The sequence below is a fragment of the Scylla paramamosain genome, chromosome 12 (assembly GCF_035594125.1).
Source record: "Scylla paramamosain isolate STU-SP2022 chromosome 12, ASM3559412v1, whole genome shotgun sequence".
Taxonomy (NCBI): domain Eukaryota; kingdom Metazoa; phylum Arthropoda; class Malacostraca; order Decapoda; family Portunidae; genus Scylla; species Scylla paramamosain.
The window spans coordinates 13601549-13607548 of record NC_087162.1 but is presented as its reverse complement, the minus strand read 5'-3'; positions in this window follow the sequence as shown (position 1 = coordinate 13607548).

Sequence of the window (6000 nt, the reverse complement as noted above, 5' to 3'; positions counted from 1 at the left end):
AAAGATTAACGTCTGGACAAGGAAACAACAGAACAGCAACAAGAAACATGACAACAGCAAGGTCAATATATGAAGAACATGACTGAAGGATTTGGATAAAAAAAAAAAAAAAAATTGACAAGACAAAAATTTTTACATTTGTGTACTCTTACTACCACTTCTTTTCTTGTGTTTCTTCTTCTTCTACTATTTCTTTTTATTTTTATTTCTTTTCCTGCAGCCTTTCCTTTGTTCATGTGGGGTCACTGATACTCGCTATTCTCCACAAAACTCTGTTCTCCACCTGTTCTCCAGTCAAACTTCTCACTCTTAAATCATCTACGCAACTAAACAGTAATGTAAAAAAAATTACTAAACAGAAAGAAGACAAACAACAACAGAAAGATCAACACAGTAAGACCCTCACAAGACACAAAGGTGCAGCCAGGTGGGGTGTTTGTGGGTGTTACCTTCCCTAAACCATCACTCTATTTGTGGCCTCAGTGATTAATAATGAGGCGCAGGTGACGTGAGCGTGTGGGGCGTGACCTTTTGTTATTTGTGGCCCTCCGTCAGTAGTAAAAGGTGTATAAAGCTTTAAAATGGTGTATGAACTGAGAGGGGGAGGATAAAGTTGATATTTTACTTGCTTTCTTTAGCTTGGCCAGGTTTGGGTCACATTTAAAATGAGTCTACGTTAGGTTACGTTAGGAAGTGACAAGGCAGGAAGGTGAATGTTTGGATAAGAACATTAGTCTCTCTCTCTCTCTCTCTCTCTCTCTCTCTCTCTCTCTCTCTCTCTCTCTCTCTCTCTCTCTCTCTCTCTCTCTCTCTCTCTCTCTCTCTCTCTCTCTCTCTCTCTCTTTCTCTCTCTCTCTCTCTGTGTGTGTGTGTGTGTGTGTGTGTGTGTGTGTCTAGTTGTTTTTATTGTTTTTGTCATCAGCATTATTGTCTTGGGTATAAAAATCTGAACAATTTTTAAGATAATTGCAACGCAGATTAATATTTCGGGAAGAAATATAATAGACATAGTACAGGGAGGTCAACGCACACGTTTCGTCCAATACCAGCTTCGATTCGCAATATTGCTAAGTGTTGATCTCTATCTTTAGTACCCACACCTTTTAATATCTATATACATTTTACACACTTCTTCACACACACACACACACACACACACACACACACACACACACACACACACACACACACACACACAGTGACAGACTCTTAGTAACTAACATAAACACTTCTTAGTGTAACCTTACCAGTTTTCTTGTTTATTTTCTCACTAGTTCTCATTAGATTGTTTTGGTGTTTGTTTACACCTAATCTCTCTTCCTTCTTCCAAGGCTATCACTAACTCCTGTAGGTGCATTTGTCTCTGTGTGTAATTTCATCTGTTTCTGTGTGTAATTTCAGCAACAATGGATACAGCACTCCGATGGCAGCATAGAATTCCCCAGGGAGTTGACCTAACGCCAGCACTCCCTGCATTCCCCCCCCCCCGACCTCCGCTCTAATCTCTGGCCAACCCTGACCCGTTTACCCCGCCAGGCCACACTACGCGCGTCCTGTTGTGCTGCTGTTTTCAGCCTTGACTGAAGTTGTTCCTGCTTCTTCCTTTGTTCAAACGACTGCTACTGTCACCACTCACCATGACAATGCGAGGCCTGTCAAGGGAAGTTTGCCGCTCATTATTCTAGGAACACCTCAGCTTACAGGTTTTGTCACATGCAGAACAAGATCGAGAGGTTGCATGAAAAGTATGAAGAGAAGTGCAAGAAGTACGACGACCTCGCCCGGCAGTTTGAAGTTCTCAAGGACTTTGTTTCTTTTAATATTGGTTGTTCTACCCCAGACGTTGCTCCCGCTACCCTTGCCAGACCTGCCACCACCACAACCTGCGCGTGTAGAAACACCCTTCACTGTAGACAGGAATAGTGCCACCTCCATTAATACAAAGAAATTCCTTCCCATTTCTACCTACAACATATTCAAGATCCTGAATGAAGAGGAAGAAGACGCCCTCGAGACGAGACTGGTTGATGAGTCAGTAGTGGGAGGCCAGCTATTCGAGTTCTGTGGCAGGGCTCTCAGTCACGCAAATGTCTGTGCATGCCTGGTGGACGCCTAGACGACATCACGGCAACATGCGACGAGGTAGCCAGTGGAGCGGATAATAATGCCCTTTTTGTCATCCACGCAGGTACTAATGACGTTGAGAACACGAGATCCAAGGAGCTGATGGAGAAGTACAAAAAAATGATTCAGCGGTAGAAGACTAAATCTCAAAATATTATTGTTTGAGGCATTCTTCCACGGGCCAGAGCACTGACCATTTTCTATGACAGAGCCATTGGTACTAACAGCCGACTAAGATCCCTCTACACAGATAAAGGTGTTGACTTCATAAACTTCTTAGACGATTTCTATAATAAACCATTCCTATTCCGGGAATATGGTTTACACGTCAACGGAGTGGGAGCAGCACGACTCGGCAGGCTGCTAAGTAACCAAGTTTCTAGTTCCATACCAAAAAAAATGTCCAGCAGGATCACGCAGCCTCATCCACGTAGAAGACTCTGCCCCATCTACTCGCAATAAGCTTATTTCTTTTTTTTTTTATATGTGAACACTCGCAGCTTACTTAACAAATTTTCAGACTTAGAGGAAATAGCGTTCTCAGAAAACTACGATATAATCGGCGTAACAGAATCATGGCTAAATGTAGAAGTCAGGGACTATTTGGCTGAATATGAAATTCCCTGTTACACATTTGGAAAAAAAAAAAAAATCGAGTAAATAAAAAAGGAGGCGGCATCTTATTCTACATCAAAACCAATCTCCGCCTTGTTCTATTATCAAAACTCCTTGCTGCAAACGTAGATGCTCTATTTATTTTATTAAAAAGTAATTACTAGCAATAACTCTTATGTACAGGCCGCCAACCCCTGCCAGTCCAAACTGACAGCCACATTTTCGATGAAATTGGCTAGATAAGTGACGTACACGACGCCATGATCCTTGGTGACTTTAATCCGCCGGTGACGAAGTGGGGCGAACACTCACCTCGCATCACGCCCGCGATCTGTACAATAACTTAAACCATAGTTCACCTACTCAATTTGTACAAAACCTGACACGCGAACACCACGTGGTCGACCTCGTGCTTGCTACAAAAGATGAACTAATAGAAAATCTGAATGTCGGTGAAGAGTTGTGTTATAGCGACCTTCACGCAATTACTTTCGTTATAAACTTCTTGGCTGACGGATCAAATAAAAGCAAAGAAAAAGTCCCTGACTACAGAAAAGCAAATTTTTATAAACTCAGATCCGTGTTTAATCAAATCGACTGGAGTTACTTACGTGGCACCGCATATATTAATGTTTAGTGGAAATTTTTTCACTGATAAATGTTTGAAAGTTGTGTAAGAGTGCGTGCCTATGGAAAATGGTCGTCCCGCTCAAAACGTTAAGCCTAAGTGGTGGAACACACAAATAGCTGAATGCCTGTGCGCCAAGATGGATGCCTATAACATATTTAAATCATATAGTAGTAATAATAAAGAACGCACTAAATACACAAAGTTAAGGCGTAAAGCAAAGAAGTTAAATCAAACACAGCAAAAGCTCCACCGAATTACACGTTGCAAGCCAAAGTAAGACGAATCCAAGGGAATTTAATAGCTTCACCAGGCAGAAGAGAGTGATTACTCAACGACTGGATCCATTATCGACGAAAATAGAGATTTCACCAACGATGATGAGGAAATTAGAAGCTTTCTTAATACTTTCTGTGCATCAGTTTTTACAGTAGAAGACCTCAGCGACATGCCAACGGTGCCAGCAGTCCAATGAAATAACAACAATGCCATCAGTAGTATCATCCTAACAGAAAGAGACGTGTCAAAATGTATCGATAAACTTAAAGTAAGCAAGTCACCCTGGCCTGACACTATCTCACTCATCTTAAAAGAAGCGAAATCCGAATTAGTTAAACTCAGACTTTATTGTTCAACAAATCCCTGCAGTCCGGTGCAATACTTGATGAGTGGAAGCTCGCTAACGTAACTCCGAAAAATACTCAACACGGCTTTTGTAATAAACGCTCTTCTTTGACGAATCTTTCAGACTTCTACGTTATTCTTCTGAACCAGTATGACAAAAGTAAAGCGGTAGATATAATATATTTTGATTTTCAAAAGGCCTTCGACAAAGTTCCCCACAAACATTTACTGATTAAACTAAAATCACATGGTATCCAAGGCGACGTGATGAGATGGGTAGAAAACTGGCTAAACAACCGTAAATAAAGAACAATTATAAATGGAAAAGTATCCAAGTGGACTAGCGTAACCAGCGAGGTGTCACAGGGATCAATCTTAGGACCTGTTCTTTTCCTTGTTTATATAAACGAGATAGATGAGGGTGGTACCGGTATAATATCGAAGCTAGCTGATTATATTAAATGAGTAAATTCCGTAGTCTTTAACGAACAAGTAACAGAATTGCAGAATAATCTAGACAAATTGTCAGAGTGGAGGTAAACCTGGCAAATTAATTTTAATGCAGATAAGTGTAATGTGCTTCACATAGGGCATCGTGACGAGAAAGCAAAGTATATTTTGAATGGTACCAACTTAAAAGTGTAGACAGCAAAATTGATTTAGGAATAACAATATCAAGTAACCTAAAACCTAGCCAACAATGTTCAGAAGTCGTAAAGAAGGCAAACAAAATAATTGGCTTAATCAGCAGATCTTTCGAATATAAATCTAAGGATACAATGCTCACTTTGTACAACTCTTTACTCCGCCCCCTTTTAGAATATTGCGTTTAAGTGTGGCGCCCCTATTACTAGAAAGGCATAGATAAATTAGAACAAGTTCAGCGTAGAGAAACAAAAATGATTCCAAACCTAAGAAACTAATCATACGAAGAGCGTCCTAAGGAATTAAATCTATTCCCATTAACTCAAAGAATACTAAAGAGGCGATTTAATACAGGTGTTTAAAATCATCAAAGGCATTGATAACATGGAGTGCATTGAATATTTTTTACGATAGATTTTTCATATTACTCGAGAGAAAATGGTTGCAAAATTATCGGGAAATCCTTCAATTCTCATGATTCAAAAATGATTTTTCAACCGTGTAGTTAATCTATGGAATGGGCATCTTCGAGACGTGATAGAATGCAACACCGTAGGGACTTTTAAACGCTGTCTTAATAAATATTTTGGCTCCAATCCCTGGGTAACAGCGTTTGTTTGTTAGAGATTAACTTCCTTGCCTCCAGGAAATGGGGGCTCCTCATTTCATCTATTTTCATTCTTCCCTATAAAATTTCCTTCAGGATTTTTTCCGTCTCTAACCCCGTAAGGTATTTATTTCTGATCTGTTTCCTGTTCAGCTTATGCCGGATGGAGTGGAGGGTGAGGAGAGAGCCTTCTGCTCTGCTGTCCTTTTCTTCTACTATTGCTTTAGTAGTTCCAGGGTCAGCTCTCCTCGTGAGGACCACAAGGAAGGTCTGTTGTGGCTTGAGTTTCTCTCTCTCTCTCTCTCTCTCTCTCTCTCTCTCTCTCTCTCTCTCTCTCTCTCTCTCTCTCTCTCTCTCTCTCTCTCTCTCCATCATTACATCACCTCATATCCCGCCCTTCTCCATCTCTCCCCACGTCACTCTTCTCTTTCCTCCTCAATTACCCCTAGCCTTGCTCCTCCGGCGCCCTCCCTTTCCTCCTCCCGCCCCTCCCCACCCACCCAGGCCTGCACGTGTGTTAGGTAGGCGTGGGCGTGGGCATGGGTAGGGCCGCTCAGTGGAGGCGCGGGCGTGACTCCTGAGACAACAGTCCTGTGCTCTCCTCTCTCTCAGCAACACGTATTTGTCCTGCCCCTTGCCTGGCTGTCTGTCTTGCACTGTCTTGCCTCAACTCTTATCCTTCTCTTTTCTGACTTCTTGTTATGTGTCCGTCTTAGTATTGTCTTGTAACTCTCTTTCTCATCCTTTCCTTATGTTA